Below are 23,435 nucleotides of genomic sequence, written 5' to 3' on the forward strand. Positions count from 1 at the left end.
AACAAGGGGGCCATGTCATTATTTTTTCTTCTTTTAGACCTTTACTGGCCAGCCACGCTGTGGAGTATTTGGATGCATGTGATGGAGCATTGTCCTGCATGAAAATCATGTTTTTCTTGAATGATACCGACTTCTTCCTGTACCACTGCTTGAAGAAGATGTCTTCCAGAAACTGGCAGTAGGTCTGGGAGTTGAGCTTCACTCCATCCTCAACCCGAAAAGGTCCTACAAGTTCATCTTTGATGATACCAGCCCAATCCAGTACCCCACCTCCACCTTGCTGGCGTCTGAGTTGGAGTGGAGCTCTCTGCACTTTACTGATCGAGCCTCGGGCCCATCCATCTTGCCCATCAAGAGTCACTCATTTCATCAGTCCGTAAAACCTTAGAAAAATCAGTCTTAAGATATTTCTTGACCCAGTCTTGACGTTTTATCTTATGTTTCTTGTTGTCGTTTTTCAGCCTTCCTTATCTTGGCCATATCCCCGAGTATGTCACACCTTGTGCTTTTTGATACTCCAGTAACGTTGCAACTCTGAAATATGGCAAAACTGGTGGCAAATGGCATCTTGGCAGCTTCACGCTTGATTTTCCTCAATTCATGGGCAGTTATTTTGCACCTTTTTTTATCAACATGCTTCTTGCAACCCTGTTGGATATTTGCCATGAAACGCTTGATTGTTCGGTAATTACGCTTCAAAAGTTTGGCACATTCAAGACTACTGTATCCCTCTGCAAGACATCTCACAATTTTTGACTTTTCAGAGTCCATCAAATCTCTCTTCTGACCCATTTTGCCAAAGGAAAGGAAGTTGCCTAATAATTAAGCACACCTTATATAGGGTATTGATGTCATTAGACCACACCCCTCCTCATTACAGAGATGCAAATCACCTGATTTACATAATTGGCAGTTGGCTTTCAAACCTATACAGCTTGCAGTAGGTGCCCCTAATAGGGTATAATGTACCTCCTCATAGGGTATAATGCACCGCCTCATAGGGCATAACGCACCCCCTCATAGGGTATAATGCTGCCTCCTCATAGGGTATAATGCTGCCCCTCATAGGGTATAACGCACCCCCTCATAGAATATAATGCTGCCTCCTCATAGGGTATAATGCTGCCCCTCATAGGGTATAATGTACCTCCTCATAGGGTATAATGCACCCCCTCATAGGGTATAATGCACCCCCTCATAGAATATAATGCTGCCCCCCTCATAGGGTATAATGCATCCCCTCATAGGGTATAATGCTGCCCCCGTCATAGGGTATAATGCCAGCCCCCCCTCATAGGGTATAATGCTATATATAGATGGTAATAGATAGAGATATATAGCTATAGAGATAGATAGATAGATATAGATAGATATAGAAATAGAGATAGATAGATAGCTATGGGATAAATAGATCTATGGATAGATAAATAGAAAAAAAAAACACGCAGCACTCCAGTTAAAGGGAAAATTGTGGACTTTAATCCAGCGCCAAGTGGTGCAACGTTTTGACCTCACAGCACGGTCTTTGTCAAGCACAGTGTTACCATAGAATAGTGCACTTTTTATACATATCTCTTCAATTTACCAATATACAAAAATTAGCATATATTAAATATAAATCATAATCAAAGTGTATGAAAATTACATTGCAGTAAATATGAGAACCATCATAGTGTTTACATATATAAGGTGCTTGTTAGAGTGCAAACAATTATATCCAACCGTACCTACAATCATTGATACAGCTAGAGTAACAGTGATTAAAAGATGTGAAACACCTATGTGATATTTAAAATGCATAAACATTATAAATCATCTGGAACACTCAGACCCATGTTGTAGTTCCAACAGCATTCTCAGAGCGCAACTGTGCGTGTCAGTAATCAGATACTCCCGATTGGCCACTCGACAATGATGTCAGCGACGATATAGATAGATAGATAGATGGAAGATAGATAATGGATAAATAGATAGCTATAGAAAGATAGATATAGAGATAGATAGATGGATAGATGGATAGGTAGATAGAAGATAGATAATGGATAAATAGATAGATATAGAGATGGATAGATAGATATGGGCGTGGGAAGCAGTGAATATTCATTTGTCTTTAGCAGCGGGGACAGGGGTTCCTGCCTCCTGTCACCCGCTGCTGCTCCGCTGGCACGGGCCCCCATATTAGCGACACACCACTGGCTGGGGGCCCTAGGCAACTGCTGGCCCTGTATGCCAGCAGGTGCCAGGGCCCACCAGATGCCAGGGCCCACCGGAGAATCCTCCATGGCCAGTCCGACGCTGAGGCCATGTTCACACTCCGTATTCAGTCAGTATTTTATATCAGTATTTAGAAGCCAAAACCAGGAGTGGAACAATCAGAGGAAAAGTATAATAGAAACACTTTTGCATTTTTCACCCACTCCTGGTTTTGGCTTTTAAATACTGAGGTAAAAAATTCACCAGATACTGAACATGAGAACGCGGCCTAGAAGTTTGTTAGGATATTATGTAAATGGTCTTGTCTCCTAAATAGGAGTAAAAGAGAAATTAAAGTAAAAAAAGAAAAGGTTAAAAAGGAAATCCAAAGTAAATATTTTTTTCCCTATTACAAAATGCTTTATTACATTTTTTTTTAAATGTATAAAGCGCTCACATCATTGATACAAATGCCACCTGTATTATGGTATTAACATGTTATTTTTCTCCCATCGGCCAGATTGGAATAAAAGTTACTCAGGTTGTTGGAATTCCTAACTTGTACCAATGAGACAAACTGGACATTTGTACGTTTTGCTGACAGGCTTCCAAGTGAGGGAATCTTTTACCATCAGTACAATGGAGTTTGCTGTTTTTTTTGGCCATGTGGATTTTAACAGAAAAAATAGCGTAGCTTGCTGCGTTAAAGTCTTTGCTATATTTTTTCCTGAATCTTTGACATAGTTCCAGTATTGATGTGAGCACGGCCTAAATATTCTTCTTTATACAGTAGGTAGATTATACTGGTTTATATTGACTTGTCTGCTTATACCACTTCATTATCGGGAAATAAATAAAAGCTGAATTATTTTTTCCAGAAAGTTAATAAATTATGGTGCAAAAGTAGTTAAACTAATTGCATTTAATTATAACTCTTTTTAAATAAATGGATCAAAACGGTAAGAATTTTAACACATTTGGTATCCCTGTAATGGTAATGTAAGAGTGGTGGACGGTGGTTCATGCCCGACTTATCTGCTATCTCTCAGGTAACTCTCTCCTCGACCCTCTACAATCCGGTTTCCGCTCTCTTCACTCTACTGAAACTGCGCTCACTAAAGTCTCTAATGATCTTCTAACAGCTAAATCAAATGGTTATTACTCCATGCTAATTCTCTTGGATCTCTCCGCAACATTCGACACTGTGGATCATCAGCTCCTCCTCACTTTGCTCCGTTCCATCGGCCTCAAGGACACCGTTCTCTCCTGGTTCTCCTATCTCTCTGACCGCTCCTTTATTGTATCTTTTTCTGGCTCCTCCTCTCATCTTTCCCTTATTGTTGGGATTCCTCAAGGATCGGTTCTAGGCCCCCTCCTCTTCACCTTGTACACTGCCCCTATTGGTCAAGCAATCAGTAGATTTGGATTCCAGTACCATCTCTATGCTGAAGACACCCAATTATACACTTCTCCTGATATCACGCCTGCCTTTTTGGAAAACACCAGTGATTGTCTTACCGTTGTCTCTAACATCATGTCATCCCTCTATCTGAAACTGAACCTGTCAAAAACTGAACTCCTCGTGTTTCCTCCCTCTACCTACCTTTGCCTTATATTGCCATTACTGTGTGTGGTTCCACCATTACTCCCCAGCAACATGCCCGCTGTCTTGGGATCATACTTGATTCCGAGCTTTCATTCACCCCCACATCCGATCACTGGCTCGTTCTTGTTATTTGCACCCCAAAAACATTTCTAGAATTCGACCCTTTCTTACTTTTGACTCTGCAAAAACTCTTACTGTTTCTCTTATTCATTCTCGTCTGGACGATTGTAACTCTCTACTAATCGGTCTCCCTCTTACCAATCTCTCCCCTCTCCAATCAGTTCTGACTGCTGCAGCTAGGATCATATTCCTCACCAATCGTTACACTGATGCCTTTACCCTTGTGCCAGTCATTACACTGGTTACCCATCCACTCCGGAATTCAGTATAAACTTATTACCCTCACCCACAAAGCACTCCATAGCTCAGCACCACCCTGCATCTCCTCCCTCGTCTCAGCCTACCACCCTACCCGTGCCCTCCGTTCTGCTAATGAACTGAGGGTAACATCCTCAATAATCAGAACCTCCCGACTCCAAGACTTTTCACGTGCTGAGCCAATTCTTTGGAATGCACTACCCAGGTCAATACGATTAATCCCCAATCCCCACAGTTTTAAGCGTGCCCTAAAAATGCATTTGTTCAGACTGGCCTATTGCCTCAACGCATTAACCTAAATATCCCTGTGCGGCTCATTCAAAATTTTTTACCATAACCAGGTTCCTTGCATCATGTTCTCACATGCTTTATGCATTTAATAGCCCTCTGTGTCTGTACTGTTACATATTTAGACTGTTAACTGGTTCATGCAGCAAGAGGAACACCCGATTCTTACACTATGGCTGGTCCAAACAGTAAAAGGAATTGTTGCCATCCACCTTTTGTGTCTCCCCTTTTTCCTTATAGATTGTAAGCTTGCATGCATGGCCCTCATTCCTCTTGGTATCTGTTTTGATCTATGTGTTTATTGGTATGCTGTAATGTCTACTGTCTGTAGAAGTCCCTGCTATAATGTAAAGTGCTGCGGAATATGTTAGCGCTATAGAAATAAAATGATTATTATTATTTACTAGCTGAAGAGCTCAGCGCTGGCCGGGCGTAGTAACTAATTACGGTTAGTTATAGCAAATTATAATGAATATATCTATATATATATAAAGCTGAGTGTAGAGCCCCACCCACTCCGCATAGCCACATTCAGTATAATATCCCACATCATCCCATCAGCCAGAGCTACCGGACTACTACCTCTAATATCCCACATCATCCCGTCACAGCCGCCGGACTACTACCTCTAATATCCCACATCATCCCGTCAGCCAGAGCCGCCGGACTACTACCTCTAATATCCCACATCATCCCGTCACAGCCGCTGGACTACTACCCCTAATATTCCACATCATCCCGACAGCCAGAGCCACTGGACTACTACCCCTAATATTCCACATCATCCCATCAGCTAGAGCCACCGTACTACTACCCCTAATATCCCACATCATCCCATCCAGGGGTGAACCTAGCCTCTCTGCTGCCTGAGGCGAACAGCAAAATGACACCCCACCCCCCACACACAAAGTAAATTTTCATATCTATCCTGTAAAACTGAGTACAATAGTGGACATTTTGATTTAGATAAATAGAAAAAAAAGGTGTCCAAACACAAGGATGTCAGCGCCATCACACGCACGTACTAGAACAGCACAGAAGTATCCAGAACAAGGGTCATCAATGGCAATGGTAGGCCTGGCACAGGGCCGGACTGGGACAAAAAAGCAGCCCTGCCACACAAATCCCACCAGCCCACAAACTATAACACTTCTCACCCCGATCAGTGAATTTTTGCTATACTTTGTTGTCTCCTCATCACTCTCTTTAAGGAGTTATTTGAAGAGCCACATGTGAATGGCACCACAGTGCGTATGATTGACCACAGCTCCATTTACATGGTGCTCTTCAAAGCTACGTTTCCCAGGATCATGGGGGTCCCAGCGGTCAGATCCACAACAAACAGTCATCCCCTATCCCCACATAATGCTCCATACAGTATTATGGGCCCCATATATTACTTCATACAGTATAATGGGCCCCAAAATATTATTTCATACAGCATAATGGGCCCCATATATTACTTCATACAGTATAATGGGCACCATATATTACTTCATACAGTATAATAGGCACCGTATATTACTTCATACAGTATAATAGGCCCCAAATATTATTTCATACAGCATAATGGGCCCTATATATTACTTCATACAGTATAATGGGCCCCATATATTACTTCATACAGCATAATGGGCACCATTATTACTGCATACAGTATAATGGGCCCCATATATTATTTAATACAGTATAATAGGCACTGTATATTACTTCATACAGTATAATAGGCCCCAAATATTATTTCATACAGCATAATGGGCCCCATATATTACTTCATACAGCATAATGGGCCCCATATATTACTTCATACAGCATAATGGGCACCATATATTACTGCATACAGTATAATGGGCCCCATATATTACTTCATACAGTATAATGGGCCCCAAAATATTATTTCATACAGCATAATGGGCCCCATATATTACTTCATACAGTATAATGGGCACCATATATTACTTCATACAGTATAATAGGCACCGTATATTACTTTATACAGTATAATAGGCCCCAAATATTATTTCATACAGCATAATGGGCCCTATATATAACTTCATACAGTATAATGGGCCCCATATATTACTTCATACAGCATAATGGGCACCATATATTACTGCATACAGTATAATGGGCCCCATATATTACTTCATACAGTATAATAGGCACTGTATATTACTTCATACAGTATAATAGGCCCCAAATATTATTTCATACAGCATAATGGGCCCCATATATTACTTCATACAGCATAATGGGCACCATATATTACTGCATACAGTATAATGGGCCCCATATATTACTTCATACAGTATAATAGGCCCCAAATATTATTTCATACAGCATAATGGGCCCTATATATTACTTCATACAGTATAATGGGCCCCATATATTACTTCATACAGCATAATGGGCCCCATATATTACTTCATACAGTAAAATGGGCACCATATATTACTTCATACAGCATAATGGGCACCATATTACTGCATACAGTATAATGGGCGCCATATATTACTTCATACAGTATAATAGGCACCGTATATTGCTTCATACAGTATAATAGGCCCCAAATATTATTTCATACAGCATAATGGGCCCCATATATTACTTCATACAGTATAATGGGCCCCATGTATTACTTCATACAGCAAAATGGGCACCATATATTACTTCATACAGCATAATCGGCCCCATATATTACTTCATACAGTATAATGGCCCCCATATATTACTTCATACAGCATACTGGGCACCATATATTACTTCATACAGTATAATGGGCCCCATATAATTCTTCTCCCCAAACCCCACTGCTCTGGTCTCCTCAGTGTATTCTGATCCTCCGCACTGCTTGGCACAGGGACCTCATTAACTTTACATATATAATTGTCCACTTGGACTGATGGTAATAGTGATTTGTTTGTACCCTGTTGTCTGGGGCTGGCCCACTTTATGGGGGTGCTCAGGGCATATGATTATACACCAGTAAAAAGTATGAGAGGCTCAATGTGACCAGTGCCTCCTAGTTTCCTACCCCTCTTATTCTACTGGTACTGTGGGCACACTGACTGGTACTGAGCAAAAAAGAAAGAAAGAACAAAGAGAAAAAAGAAAACAGAGAGAAAGAAAAAGAGAACAACAAGGGTGTTGCCACCAGGTATTAAGTCTTGTTTTCCAGAGGGATCAAATACTTATTTCTCACTGAAAAATGTGATTTTCTGGATTTTATTTCTGATATTCTATCTCTCACGGTTAAATTAACCTACCCTTAAAATTATAGACTGTTCATGTCTTTGTCAGTGAGCAAACTTACAAAAACAGCAAGGGATCAAATAATTATTTCCTTCACTGAATAAGGGGAGCCCAGACTGAAGTCCCACACAGGGGTCCTTGGCTGTCCGAGTCGGACCCCGGCCATAGATTAATTATTAGTGACAATTAGTTTCCGTCCAGTGCCCGTGAGAACCCAGAAGATACAGTTTATGAAATCAAGGCTTGAGGCTTCTGCACAATAATCTTAATTGTAAGGAGCTTATGTACCTGACCTCCTTGAGACCGTCTGTGTTGGCAGGTTTATATCAAGTAATGATTTAAAGAGAGAATACAAAGTATATAGAAATGTGACCTGGAGGAAGTGTGTATTCCTGCTTCTTCTCACTGAGACATGTTGTTCTCTGTGTCATGACCCGTTGTATACAGAATTTTACACAAAACATCATCTATATCTTAGTTGTGAAATTCATTTATACTGCACCATAAGGCTGTGTGCCCACGTAAGCTTTTTTTTCGCGTTTTTACTGGCAAAAACACTTAAAAATTGCTTAAAAGAAGCATCCCATTCATTTTAATGCATTTTGCACTTTTTGTGCATATTGATGCCTTTTTTCCATGAAAAAAACGCTTTGCAGTAAAAAAAAACGCAGCATGCTCATTCATTTTGCAGAAGCTATTTTCTATGTGTCTGGGGCCGCGCGGAAAAAAATGCATCAAAAACAAGAAACAAAAAAAAGCGCATTTTCTGGGAAGGAGTCCAGTTTTCATGCATACGTGGGAACATAGCCTAAAAGTTCTATTTCACCATGATCACAGATCGGCTTGTGCTGCTGCATGTACAGTTGTGGCCAAAAGTATTGACACCCCTGCAATTCTGTCAGATAATACTCAGTTTCTTCCTGAAAATGATTGCAAACACAAATTCTTTGGTATTATTATCTTCATTTAATTTGTCTTAAATGAAACAACACAAAAAGAATTGTCCTAAAGCCAAATTGGATATAATTCCACACCAAACATAAAAAAGAGGGTGGACAAAAGTATTGGCACTGTTCGAAAAATCATGTAATGCTTCTCTAATTTGTGTAATTAACAGCACCTGTAACTTACCTGTGGCACCTAACAGGTGTTGGCAATAACTAAATCACACTTACAGCCAGTTGACATGGATTAAAGTTGACTCAACCTCTGTCCTGTGACCTTGTGTGTACCACATTGAGCATGGAGAAAAGAAAGAAGACCAAAGAACTGTCTGAGGACTTGAGAAACCAAATTGTGAGGAAGCATGAGCAATCTCAAGGCTACAAGTCCATCTCCAAAGACCTGAATGTTCCTGTGTCTACCGTGCGCAGTGTCATCAAGAAGTTTAAAGCCCATGGCACTTGGCTAACCTCCCTAGATGTGGACGGAAAAGAAAAATTGACAAGAGATTTCAACGCAAGATTGTGCGGATGTTGGATAAAGAACCTCGACTAACATCCAAACAAGTTCAAGCTGCCCTGCAGTCCGAGGGTACAACAGTGTCAACCCGTACTATCCGTCGGCATCTGAATGAAAAGGGACTGTATGGTAGGAGACCCAGGAAGACCCCACTTCTTACCCCGAGACATAAAAAAGCCAGGCTGGAGTTTGCCAAAACTTACCTGAAAAAGCCTAAAACGTTTTGGAAGAATGTTCTCTGGTCAGATGAGACAAAAGTAGAGCTTTTTGGGCAAAGGCATCAACATAGAGTTTACAGGAGAAAAAAAGAGGCATTCAAAGAAAAGAACACGGTCCCTACAGTCAAACATGGCGGAGGTTCCCTGATGTTTTAGGGTTGCTTTGCTGCCTCTGGCACTGGACTGCTTGACTGTGTGCATGGCATAATGAAGTCAGAAGACTACCAACAAATTTTGCAGCATAATGTAGGGCCCAGTGTGAGAAAGATGGGTCTCCCTCAGAGGCCATGGGTCTTCCAGCAGGACAATGACCCAAAACACACTTCAAAAAGCACTAGAAAATGGTTTGAGAGAAAGCACTGGAGACTTCTAAGGTGGCCAACAATGAGTCCAGACCTAAATTCCATAGAACAACTGTGGAGAGATCTAAAAAGGGCAGTTTGGAGAAGACACCCTTCAAATATCAGGGACCTGGAGCAGTTTGCCAAAGAAGAATGGTCTAAAATTCCAGCAGAGCATTGTAAGAAACTCATTGATGGTTATCGAAGCGGTTGGTCGCAGTTATTTTGGCTAAAGGTTGTGCAACCAAGTATTAGGCTGAGGGTGCCAATACATTTGTCTGGCCCATTTTTGGAGTTTTGTGTGAAATGATCAATGTTTTGCTTCATTCTCTTTTGTGTTTTTTCATTTAAGACAAATTAAATGAAGATAATAATACCAAAGAATTTGTGTTTGCAATCATTTTCAGGAAGAAACTGAGTATTATCTGACAGAATTGCAGGGGTGTCAACACTTTTGGCCACAACTGTATTCACCACAGAATGTTGTATATGTGGCGCCCCTGAGGGTTAGTTGCCACAGAGGTACTGCATCTCATACAGAGGTGTGGTACCCCACTCTCAGGTAAGGAGGGAGCACCATCCAGAACTCTAACACCTGCACCCAACACAGACTATTGCAGCAAGGCACCCTGGACGTACCCTAAGGGAGGATGGTCTCATCCCAGGCTGGGTAGTAAAGGGTGTTGGGGGAGTGGGTGGAGAAGGTAGGTAAAAAGGGGAGGCACTAATGGAGCAGGTAGAACAGTGCAGAGAGTGAATGAGAAGGTCTGAAGGTAGGAAAGTAAGCAGATGTGCTGTGAGGCAGCTCCCTGTCAGGAGGAGCTGCAGAGAGAAATCTGAAAGGGAGAGATAGAAGGAAGCTCCCAGAAGAGAGGAGTCCTAGGGGCACGGATAGTGAGCATTCCATCCATGGGGCCTGCTCCAAGAGTGGAGGGACCAGGTCGCAATGGGGACACCGGCCCTCGAGACTAGTAGAGGACTACAAGACTCAGCTAGCAAGCCGGAGGCAGGGGCATCTGTAGGTGCTCCAGCCACAGTTATTTCACTGAAAAGGCAGCCATAAGGGAGCAAGGGGACACAGAGAGGACGTTGCCCGACAAGGTCCGCGGCTGCTGGCTCGGGACACTGACTGTGAGGTGTTGGGTAGGAAGGGAGGAAAGCCAGCACAGTGAGATGGCCAGGAGAGGCATATACAGAAAGGAGTCCTGGAAGGGTGCATTCCAATCTACCTGGAAGTTTGCTGGACTCCTCACCTGGAGGACACAGTGCCAAGCAGGTATCCGTGTACACCAGAACTGTGAGTAAAGCTTTGGAAACTGCACCCCGCTGTGTCCTCTTATCATTCCTGCGTCACCTGCCCTGCACCACATTGACCATCTTCACCTTTAACATCTACATCCAAACTGCCCTGGGATACAGCTCTACCTGTGGAGAGCTTAGCCATCTCTGCTGCCCTGTCATCATCCCAGAGGATCTGCATAGCAGCGACGGTCCCCTGACTGAATACCACAGGTAGCGACACGTCACGAACACTTTATTATAAGCTTCATAAACTTTATTTCCTTGTAAATATCCCTTTAATTGGACGCCCAGGGCCGCGGACCGGGTCACGACTGCTGTGACACTTCTCCTTTAAGAAGCTTCCCGGTAACGATTATCCCCACTGCCCTGGCGGGCGATCCATACTGTATACTGTATACAGGACTGTAAACTTACATTAGCCATAACGGAAACTAAAACAGCCTTCTGATCCTACGAATGGCCCACTGGGATCCATTGTGAAGGTAACATAAAAATAGCAGTTTTGGGGAATCGTGAGCTTATACCAGCTGTGAGCATTCTGCCCATGATCTAAATGTCAGACCCAAGAAAAGGTGAAAATTTCTTTCTTTGCAATAAAGAGGGCGAAATATGCAGCAAATCCAAAGCAAGAAATTTGCAAAAGAGGATTTAGGCCTCATTCAGACTTTCATTTGTTGCAAACACATTCTATCTGTATGTTTCACAGTTATGACACATACCCTTTATAATCTATGTCAGAGCAAAAAAGTCACAGATCAAAATCACCCATACATGCTTGTGGCTCCATGTCAGCCATGTCTGTGGCTCTGTGTCAATCATGTCTGCGGCTCCATATCAATCATGCCTGTGGGTCCTTGTCAGTCATGCCTGTGGGTCCTTGTCAGTCATGCCTGTGGGTCCTTGTCAGTCATGCCTGTGGGTCCTTGTCAATGATGCCTGTGGGTCCTTGTCAATGATGCCTGTAAGTCCCTGTCAATCATGCCTGTGAGTCCTTGTCAATCATGCCTGTGGGTCCTTGTCAAACATGCCTGTGGGTCCGTGTCAAACATGCCTGTGGGTCCGTGTCAAACATGCTTGTTGACTTGATCCGTGTCAATCATGCCTGTGGTCCATGCCAGTCATGCCTGTGGTCCATGCCAGCCATGTCTGTGGGTCCATGCCAGCCATGTCTGTGGGTCCATGCCAGCCATGTCTGTAGGTCCATGCCAGCCATGTCTGTGGGTCCATGCCAGCCATGTCTGTGGGTCCATGCCAGCCATGTCTGTGGGTCCATGCCAGCCATGTCTGTGGGTCCATGTCAGCCATGTCTGTGGGTCCATGACAGCCATGTCTGTGGGTCCATGTCAATCATGTCTGTGGGTTCATGCCAATCATGCCTGTGGGTCCATGTCAATCATGCCTGTGGGTACATGCCAATCATGCCTTTGGGACCATGTCGATCATGCCTGTTCGTCCATGCCAGCCATGTCTGTGGTGCCATGTTAGCCATGCCTGAGGGTCCATGTCAATCATGCCTGTGGGTCCATGTCAATCATGCCTGTGGGTCCATGTCAATCATGCCTGTGGGTCCATGTCAATCATGCCTGTGGGTCCATGTCAATCATGCCTGTGGGTCCATGCCAATCATGCCTGTGAGTCCATGTCAATCATACCTGTGGGTCAATAACAGTCATGCCTGTGGGTCCATGCCAATCATGCCTGTGGGTCCATGTCAATCATGCCTGTGGGTACATGCCAATCATGCCTTTGGGACCATGTCGATCATGCCTGTTCGTCCATGCCAGCCATGTCTGTGGTGCCATGTTAGCCATGCCTGAGGGTCCATGTCAATCATGCCTGTGGGTCCATGTCAATCATGCCTGTGGGTCCATGTCAATCATGCCTGTGGGTCCATGTCAATCATGCCTGTGGGTCCATGCCAATCATGCCTGTGAGTCCATGTCAATCATACCTGTGGGTCAATAACAGTCATGCCTGTGGGTCCATGCCAATCATGCCTGTGGGTCCATGTCAGTCATGCCTGTGGGTCCATGTCAGTCATGCCTGTGGGGCCATGTCAATCATGCCTGTGGGTCCATGCCAATCATGCCTGTGGGTCCATGCCAATCATGCCTGTGGGTCCATGCCAATCATGCCTGTAGGTCCATGTCCGTTTTTAGTTTTGTAATGGATAAAAAAAATAATGTATTTTACCATATAAGAAAATCACTAGTGAAACTCTTGGTAAAAACTGAAACACTGACCAAATATTCATGAAACTGGGAATATATCTGCTTTATACATGTGAGAAAAATCACTAAATAATCTCTTATTCAGCTCATTTTATGACCTGTGTGGACTGTGATAAAACACTCCAGGATCGCCTTTGCTGGGGGTCAAAGGTCACGTGCGTTCAGCATGAAACTCAGGCGCAGAGCTGGGATTCGGGTATAACTGACACTGGGTCAGGTTTATTAACGGTGAAAGCAATGCATAAAGGAAATAAAACATAAAACAAATCCTTGCCTGTCCGGCACTAACTAAACAAGGTACAACCTAACTACCAACTGGCGGGCTTCTCCCGTCCAGCCAAGCCACAGTTGCAGTGGGCACTGCTTTCACTCACGTGTGTCTCTCACACAGACAGGCTTTCTGTGTTCCCAGGCTGAGACACTCACACAACCACCTGGCATCCTTTTATATACGCCTCCCATTATTCATTAGTAACCAGGTGCGATACTGACCAGACTAGGCCACATAGGAAAGGTATCTGGGGGAGATATACCTGCCCTCATCCACTATTCCCACATGATTCTCACAGGACTCACTGGCAGAAATCAAATGTCCAATTAGGCTTCATTCAGATTGATTTTTCTGGAAAGTAAAAATTGTTCAGATTTCCATCAGTATTTTGGATCAGATTGTCATCAGTGTTTGGTCTGTGTGTCAGTATTTCCCATCAGTATTTCATCAGCTTACAGATGACATCCATGTGTTGTCTGCGATCTCCAAACCATTAGGGGCTCATGCAAATGAGTGTATAAATTGGACTCGTGCTATCAGATTTGTGACCGGACAGCCGCAATAATGGGTATATCATATTCTATCCATGAAAAGCATAGAATACGGCTGTGAAAAATGGAGCTCTGAATGAGCCCTCAGGTAAAGATGTATTCTCTACCTTCATACAAGTTCCATGTTTGATAGATTTGGAAACTGAACAGTCAGTGAAACCAAGTTTTTCAGCCACTAGTACATTTATATTCTGTGCAGTTTATGCTCCACCAGGAAGCTGAAAAATAGCTGCTATAAATTAGAAATGCCAAAGATATACACAAATATAGACTGATAATTTCAGGTATAATCTCTCAGTGTCATGATCTCAGTGCGGGTTTGACTCGCACACGTGGGGTTAATGTCTGGAACCAGTGCTGATGACTGGCATTTCTGGGGTTAAAGGTTGTGATCCCAGTGCAGGCTTACCTGCACACCTGGGGCTATGATTGTGGCCTCTCCCTGGTTATGGGGGAGAGGCATCTTATAGCCTCAGGATGCTCCCATCCCCGTCAGTTATACTTTCGCCCTTGGGATTGTGTGGTGACCCCTGAGTGTGTTTGTGCTGTGTTCTGGTTGCTTGATTCTCTGTGTACGACTCGGTCTGTTCTCTGGATATATTGCTTTGGATTCTGCTTGGTACCTTCTATGTCTGTTTGGTTTTGACTTCTGCTTGGCCCTGACTATCCGTTCTGTCTCATCCCTGGTACTTTACTGATATCTCTGTGTATGACCTCCGTTTTGCCTGACTCTGAGTATTTCTGTTTAGTGTCCTGCCATCTCTGAAAGCAGGACGCTAAGCCCCGCCCCCTTGCAGTCACATGACCGTAGGTCCTGTGACTGCTTGCTAAACTTCAGCGTCTACAGGTCCTGTGTATCTGTACTTTCCGGCTGTACCTGACCCCGGGCCCCCCTACAGTGCGGGTGAGTCCCTGCTCAGCGGAGGTTGCACGCCGGCGCTGACAGGATCCTGACACACAGTAGGAGGCTGGTGCCGGAGATCATTATTCCTTCTCTATATGGTTAGTCCTAGGGGAATAATGGTAGTCGCCTGCATAAGTGATCACACCTATCTGAACATGTTGGTGTAAATCTTTAACTATCCATTATTCTGTACGTGTTAAGTCGGTGTTTTTCTCGGATAGAACACATGCCCATTATAGTCTATGTGGCTGTTTAAATGTTTATCTTTTGAAGACTGATTATCCACAAAAGAAAAAATAATGGAGACATACCCGTTTTTAATACAATTTCCATATCAAACTCCATGATATGATGAAAAAAATGGATAGCACACACACAGGGACAGATTAAGGATAGCCAGGCCCTGGGCAGTTTAGGGTTCAGGGACCCACCAGCACCCGATGTATCACGTGACCTGTCACATTATATTTGTGGGAGGTCATAGGACAGGTCACATGGTGAACACTCAGGTGCTTTGGTGTACATCTGTAGACGCCACATTTTTCCCCTTACATACAGAGTTAAACATAACAATAGTGAATACTCTATATTAAGGGACGGGGCTATACATAACAAGAGGCGATGCTACGGAATAATGTGCGGAGCTATATGTAACGAGCAGATGCATTATAATAAGGGACTGGGCTATACATAACAAGAGGGGATGCTATGTAATAAGGAACGTGTCTATATATAACAAGATGGGATGCTATGCAATAAAAGGCGAGGATGCATAGCGAGGTGATGCTACGTAATAAGGGATGGGGGTTACACATAACTAGTGGGTATGCTATGTAATAAGAGATGGGGCTATACATAACGAGGGGAAAGTATGTAATAAGGGACTGGGCTATGCATAACAAGAGGGGATCCTTTGTAATAAAGGACAGGGCTAAACATGAGAGGGGATGCTACTTAATAAGGGATGCGGCTATACATGACAAGAGGGGATGCTGTGAGAGAAGGGAACTTATTTTCCCTTACATACAGAGCTGAACATAACAGGAAAATACCCTATATACTAAGGAACGGTGCTTTACATAATAAGAGAGTTTCTTTTGCAAGCAATAGTATTACTCCTATCAGCTCTCTGCAAATAAAGCTGCATATACTGTGAAGGATAATTGTTGAAGAATCCTTCTTATATGTCCTTTCAGTGTGAACAGGCTGCTGATCACCAGATGAATGCGAAAAACGCTTGTTCATTGGGTGAAATTATGCTTTTCTACAAAAGATCATCATCCTCTGTAAACAGGACTCGTACTGTCGAAAACAATGATCATGGTCGTTTAATGCTACTGATTATCCGTGTAAACCTTTGAATGGTGCAAATACAAAATAAATATTTGCAGCTAGCAACTTACCGCTGACGTCTCATCTGATTACAGCCATTTTCTTTGTTTCTTTTCCATCTTGCCAAACCTTCTAGTCGACGCCCTAAATATATTGTCACGATGTGACACGACCCGACGATCGGTCGGTCACGAAACCAACAAACAAGGGGATTCCAGGGACACAATTACAACGGTGGGCCCTGCAATAGGGAATGGGGAAAGGGACACCTCCTGCACTCTCCTGAGACTGTGTCCCTGAACTAGCCAGACGTCCCTATACTGCTTTTCAAACCGTCGCCGACCAGGATACCTCAGCCCTCACTCACCCTGCACCTATCCCTCAGTAGGCAATTGGAAAATTGCGAACACTGGTCCCACCGCTGCACTAATACAACACAAGGGAAAATATCGGACAGGGAAAAACAAACAACTTAGCTTTCTCTGCTGCCAATGCTCCGAGGCAGCAGAGTAAGGCACCCGAACTCCGCTTTCAGCAAAAACAACACTGCTCCAGATAAGCTGCAAAAAGCACTGCTCCAGATAGCTCCTCTCTTCTCAAAGGTTGGTTTGCAAAGGACCTGCTATTACCAACAGTCAGCTGGTGTACCAGGTGACGTTATATAGGAAGGTGGGAGTGGTCTTGACTAACAAAACATGTAGTAACACCAGTGGCCACCGGGGGGAAAAACTGATATTAACCCCCGATGGCCTGAAAGGAAAAAAGGTTTAATATGAGAATGCAGACCTGGCACGGATCCAAAAATGGATCGTGACATATATACTATATAATATATATATACAGTGGGGGATAAAAAAGTATTTAGTCAGCCACCAATTGTGCAAGTTCTCCCACTTAAAACGTTGAGAGAGGCCTGTAATTGACATCATAGGTAGACCACAACTATGAGAGTCAAAATAAGAAAACAAATACAGAAAATCACCTTGTCTGATTTGGCAAGATTTATTTTTCAAATTATGGTGGAAATTTCAATATTTTGTTATATATCCTTTGTTGGCAATGACAGAGGTCAAACATTTTCTGTAAGTCTTCACAAGGTTGGTACACACTGTTGGTGGTATGTTGACCCAATCCTCCATGCAGATCTCCTCTAGAGCAGTGATGTTTTGGGCCTGTCACTGGGCAACGCTGACTTTCAAATCCCTCCAAAGGTTTTCTATGGGGTTGAGACCTGGAGACTGGCTAGGCCACTCCAGGACCTTCATATGTATCTTACGAAGCCACTCCTTCATTGCCCTGGTGGTGTGCTTGGGATCATTATCGTGCTGAAAGATCCATCCACGTTTCATCTTCATTGCCCTTGCTGATGAAAGGAGGTTTGCACTCAAAATCTCACGATACATGGCCCCATTCATTCTTTGATGTACACGGATCAGTTGTCCTCGTCCCTTTTGCAGAGAAACAGTCCCAAAGCATGATGTTGCCACTCCCATGCTTCACAGTAGGTATGGTGTTCTTCGAATGCAGCTCAGCATTTTGTCTCCTCCAAACACGACGAGTTTTGTTTGTACCAAACAGTTCTACTTTGGTTTCATCAGACCATATGACATTCCAGATCAAGGGAGATTATCAGTGGTCTATGTCTTCCATTTTCTTATTATTGCTCCCATAGTTGAGTTCATCACACCAAGCTGCTTGCCTATTGCAGATTCAGTCTTCCCTGCCTGGTGCAGGGCTACAATTATGTTTCTGGTGTCCTTCGACAGCTCTTTGGTCTTCACCATACTGGAGTTTGGAGTGTGACTGATGTGGTGGACAGGTGTCTTTTATACTGATAACAAGTTCAAACAGGTGCCATTACTACAGGCAATGAGAAGAAGTTACAGGTTTGTGATAGACAGAAATCTTGCATCTTTTAAGGTAACCAAATACTTATTTTGCATCATAATTTGCTGAACAAATCTTGCCAAATCAGACAAGGTGATTTTCTGGATGCGTTTTCTCATTTTGACTCTCATAGTTGTGGTCTACCTATGATGTCAATTACAGGCCTGGGAGAACTTGCACAATTGGTGGCTGACTTATTACCTTTTCCCCCCACTGTATATATATGCACATTTGTTTCCTGAAAAAAGAATCCCCCCACACGGTGTCGCTGAATACAGATGTGCACCCACCATTAATATATAATTAGCCATTGTGCCACAGACCATTCAAAATATAAATTCATATACCACCACTGTACCAGCCTCTAACTATAATTAGTCACTTTTCCCCACACAATAAAAATATAAGCTAATTAGCCCCTGTTCTTTCCCCTAATTCATTACCTGTCACTCAAACGCATCCTCAACCCCCCCACACTGTGCACCTCCCACTCCCCAATTCATTATAATTACATGTTGTCTCCCCAAATCATTCTCATTATATACTCAAACATTAAAATTACATACTCCCAATTCAGTATGCAATGTCCTCTTTTACACCACCACCCCAATTCACTCTAATGTAATATCTTCTCACCCATCCGCATCCCAATTCATATAACATCCTGTGCTCTCACCCATCCCAATTCATTCAGAAAAATAACAATTCATCTCTCCTGTTGACCACCTGCAGCTCTGCTTCCTTGGTCTTGCCAACATGTACGGTATATATATTGTGGTGTAGTTACCACTATGTCAGCTAGGGGGCGCTGTGTGGGTGTCCCAGGACGGGTGTACAGGCACATTCAGTGTGGTAACAGGAGCAGGGTCCTAAATGACCATTATGGGTCTCAAGGTGGGTGGCCTTGGGATGCAGGCTCCAGGGTGTTTTGATCAGCAGAGGTACTGCTGATCTTTCTGTTACACTGTGTCAGGGAAGCCTGTGTGTGTCTATACAACCTTTAGTGATGTCATAGCCATGTGATCACCTGTGGGTGTGGTTACAGGGCTATGTAATTGAGGTGTTTGGCACATGTGAGAGAGTGTGGAGGGAGTCTGTCTGAGTGTGGACAGACTTCCATGTGTCCAGGGGGGACACTACAGAGAGTGTATATGGGGAGGACTACAGCTCCCAGCATGTGCTGAGACTCTCAGTCCGAGTCTGAAGCCACGGACGTTTATGTTCTTTTGTGCCTAAGCTAGAGGCTATTTTGGTGATATGCTGAGTTATGGTTTATGGAGCAAATAAACCTCATGAACTTTGGGAAGAACCTGCCTCATGATTGTCTCCCGCTGCACCTGAGCGAGTCACATCCCTACAATTGGTGACAGACTGCGGGCAGCGATTCCCAGAAGCACGTGTGGCAGCGCTGGCGATTCTGAGCCAGGAGAGCAGACGGTCTGACAACCGTGAGTAATACTGACCGAGGTCAGAGAAAGTGACTGTATTAATATTTGTGGGATACCTCTGAGGAGAAGAGGCGTCCAGGAACCTGTGTGGCCGACACAGGTAACAGACAGGAGTCTGTGTTGCACTGACCAGGGTCAGTGAGAGACTGTGTTCCTGGAGGGTTCAGTGAGCAAGGTCCTGGAGGGTCAGTGTTGGGAGGTTCTGGGAGAGGAATCGGATCCCTGGAACACGTGATATGACCTTGGACCTGGTGAGGCGTGTGTTGGGCAGTCTCAGGTGGAGACGGATGTCCTGAAGAGCACCCGCTGAGCCCCTGGACCTGGTGAGGCCGGTGTGTTGGGAGACCTTGGGAGGAGGGCTGCTCCCTGAATAGCACCCGGTGCGCCCTGTGTGGTGGACGGTCTCAGGCGGAGACGGTACGTCCTGAGTGGCACACGAACAGGACACGTGAGAGACTGTGCATGTGTTTTTTTTTTTCCTTTTCCTCGTTTTCTCTGCAAAAACCTGAAAGTGCTTGCTGTGGCTCAGTGGGGTCATGAAGGTCTCGCAGCACAGGGCCCTGGTGTTTTTCCTGGGAGCATTGGTAGCAGACGCTGTCTGTCTACACCATCCTGCTGCAGCTTTATTGCATGTGACTAAGGCTAGTTTCACACTTGCTTTTTTTTGCAGCGCGTTTTTCCCGCAAAAAAACGCATTAAAAAAACGCATACAAATGCATACAAACGCTGCGTTTTTTTCCAGCATTTTAATGCGCATGCAGGAAAAAAACGCAGCGTTTTTGCGCGTTTGTATGCGTTTTTTGTGCGTTTGCGTTTTTTTACAGATTTTGGAAAAACCCCACAAAAAAGAAAAAACAACCATTCAACAACACACAAGACCAATGGGACTTCATTGTGGGTGTGGTATGTTAATATATATAGACCCTGTCTACAGTATTCTTCATATTTGCTTGATTCTTCTCGTGACCATGGATCTGCGCTGGAAGAGTTTTCACTTCAACTTGGATTTGGACATCGCGATGGCTCAGGCGTATGCAGTTGCTTGCCATGAACAAAGGAAGAGAGAGAGGCAGCGAAGACGGCGGCGTATGTGGATACATCCGATTGTTGAACTCCGGGAGAGCCGTGGGGCATACCACACCCTCTGCAGCGAGCTACGTGCAAACCCGGAGAAATTTACTGATTATATCCGGATGTCCCACGAAAGTTTCATGGATTTGCTTGCTCGTGTCCAACAATCCATCCGGAGACAGGACACACAGCTCCGTCGTGCGATTCCTCCTGAGGAACGGCTACTGGTGACATTACGGTATGTTTTAAAAACAAAGGGGTGTGGTCTGATGTTTTTTTTTGTAAATTTAGTATTCAAAACCTTGGGTAATTAGTTTTCGTGAATGTACTAATATTTTTTTTTATAGTTTTTAAAAATAATATACATAAATATTAATTTTACTTCTTTGTCTGTTCACAGATTCCTGGCGACTGGAGAAACCCTATCCTCACTACACTTCCAGTACCGTATTGGAATCTCTACCTTGTCTGGAATTGTTGCTGACACCTGCCGGGCTCTCTGGAATGTTCTTTGCCCAGAATTTATGCCCCTGCCCACCGCTGAAAAGTGGATGGAAATTGCTGACAAATTCTGGACAGTATGCAATTTTCCCAACTGTTTGGGAGCTGTTGATGGGAAACACATACGGATCATCAAACCCCAAAGAACGGGATCTGAGTACTATAATTACAAAAAGTACTTTTCAATAGTACTCATTGCAATTGCGGATGCCGGATGTATGTTTGTAGCAGTGGACATTGGAGCATTTGGCCGTGGTAATGACTCGCAGGCTTTTAAAAACTCAGACATGGGCCGGAGGTTGTATGGCAACCAATTTAATTTCCCTATGCCACGGCCTCTTCCTCACACCGAAGCTCCGCCACTGCCCTTTGTAATGGTTGGCGATGAGGCTTTTCAAATGTGCGGAAACTTACTGAAACCCTACTCCAGCCGGGACTTGGACCACACCAAAAAAATTTTTAATTACAGGCTGACCAGGGCCAGAAGAACTGTCGAGTGTGCTTTTGGGATTCTTGTTTCCAGATGGCGAATTCTGGGCACGGCCATTAATCTTAAACTTGAAACAGTCGATGAGGTGGTGAAGGCCTGTGTGGTTCTACATAACTTTGTGATGGCTAAAGAGCACACGACCTTTGAACTGGACGATGATGCTCCTAACCCATTGCCTGAATTCACTCAGCACACTCTCAGGTCATCCGTTGAAGTTGGCCAAATGAGGGACAAATTTGCGGCCTACTTTATTTCTGATGTAGGACGGGTGCACTGGCAAGATGAAATGGTGTAATGTTGTTGTTTATGGTAATAAAAATCCTTATTTGATACCATTACTGAGTGCACTATATTTTTTAAACTCCAATTAATTAAAAAACTTCCCATGTATAACTGAATTTTGTTATGTTCACACACCTGGGCAGGTAAATACACATACGAGTTAAAATGCAGCATTGCTAGTCTGCGTGAAATATATTGGAATGAGCAAAGCTGCAGGCCATGAATCAGGAAACCATTTTTTTTCAAGAGAAAATTGTGCAACTAGTTTAAAACAAAGTATGTGATTTTCTCAAAACACAACCCTCAAAACCCAACCCCAATGAAAGTCCATGGGGAATACAAGTCAGCATTGAGTGGATGAATGTAATCTGCTCATGTAATCTGCTCCATTACAAGTTATTACACTAGGCCTTGGAATGACTATACTAGGCCGTGGTATTTCAAATATGAGTATAGTAGGCCTTGGGGCTAGTAGTATAGTAATATGTGAAATACCACGGCCTAGTATAGTCATACCAAGGCCTACTGTAATAACTCGATTTTTAACAACTAGCATCTTGTTTCACCAAAAACAAAGTGTTGAAACTAGAAAGAAACTTATTTTTTAGACAAGTTTCAACAATTTGTTTTTCATGAAACCAGATTCTATTTGGTAAAACTAGAGTTATTACACTAGGCCTTGGAATGACTATACTAGGCCGTGGTATTTCAAATATGAGTATACTAGGCCTTGGGGCTAGTAGTATAGTAATATGTGAAATACCACGGCCTAGTATAGTCATACCAAGGCCTACTGTAATAACTCGATTTTTAACAACTAGCATTTTTAACAACTAGCATCTTGTTTCACAAAAAACAAACTGGTGAAACTAGAAAGAAACTTATTTTTTAGACAAGTTTCAACAGTTTGTTTTTCATGAAACCAGATTCTATTTGGTAAAACTAGAGTTATTACACTAGGCCTTGGAATGACTATACTAGGCCGTGGTATTTCAAATATGAGTATACTAGGCCTTGGGGCTAGTAGTATAGTAATATGTGAAATACCACGGCCTAGTATAGTCATACCAAGGCCTACTGTAATAACTCGATTTTTAACAACTAGCATTTTTAACAACTAGCATCTTGTTTCACAAAAAACAAACTGGTGAAACTAGAAAGAAACTTATTTTTTAGACAAGTTTCAACAGTTTGTTTTTCATGAAACCAGATTCTATTTGGTAAAACTAGAGTTATTACACTAGGCCTTGGAATGACTATACTAGGCCGTGGTATTTCAAATATGAGTATAGTAGGCCTTGGGCCTACTAGTATAGTCATATGTGAAATACCACGGCCTAGTATAGTCATACCAAGGCCTACTGTAATAACTCGATTTTTAACAACTAGCATCTTGTTTCACAAAAAACAAACTGGTGAAACTAGAAA

At 43.3% G+C, this 23,435-nt stretch overlaps 1 protein-coding gene across 9 annotated transcripts in view; it reads left to right on the forward strand.

Moving 5' to 3' along the window:
- LOC141097192 (3',5'-cyclic-AMP phosphodiesterase 4D) overlaps nt 1–23,435 on the forward strand; it is a 1,243,227-nt gene that overhangs the window by 754,910 nt on the left and 464,882 nt on the right. The window lies entirely within an intron of this gene.

The sequence above is a fragment of the Dendrobates tinctorius genome, unplaced genomic scaffold (assembly GCF_039654945.1).
Source record: "Dendrobates tinctorius isolate UK_male_01 unplaced genomic scaffold, ASM3965494v1 ptg000083l, whole genome shotgun sequence".
NCBI lineage: Eukaryota > Metazoa > Chordata > Amphibia > Anura > Dendrobatidae > Dendrobates > Dendrobates tinctorius.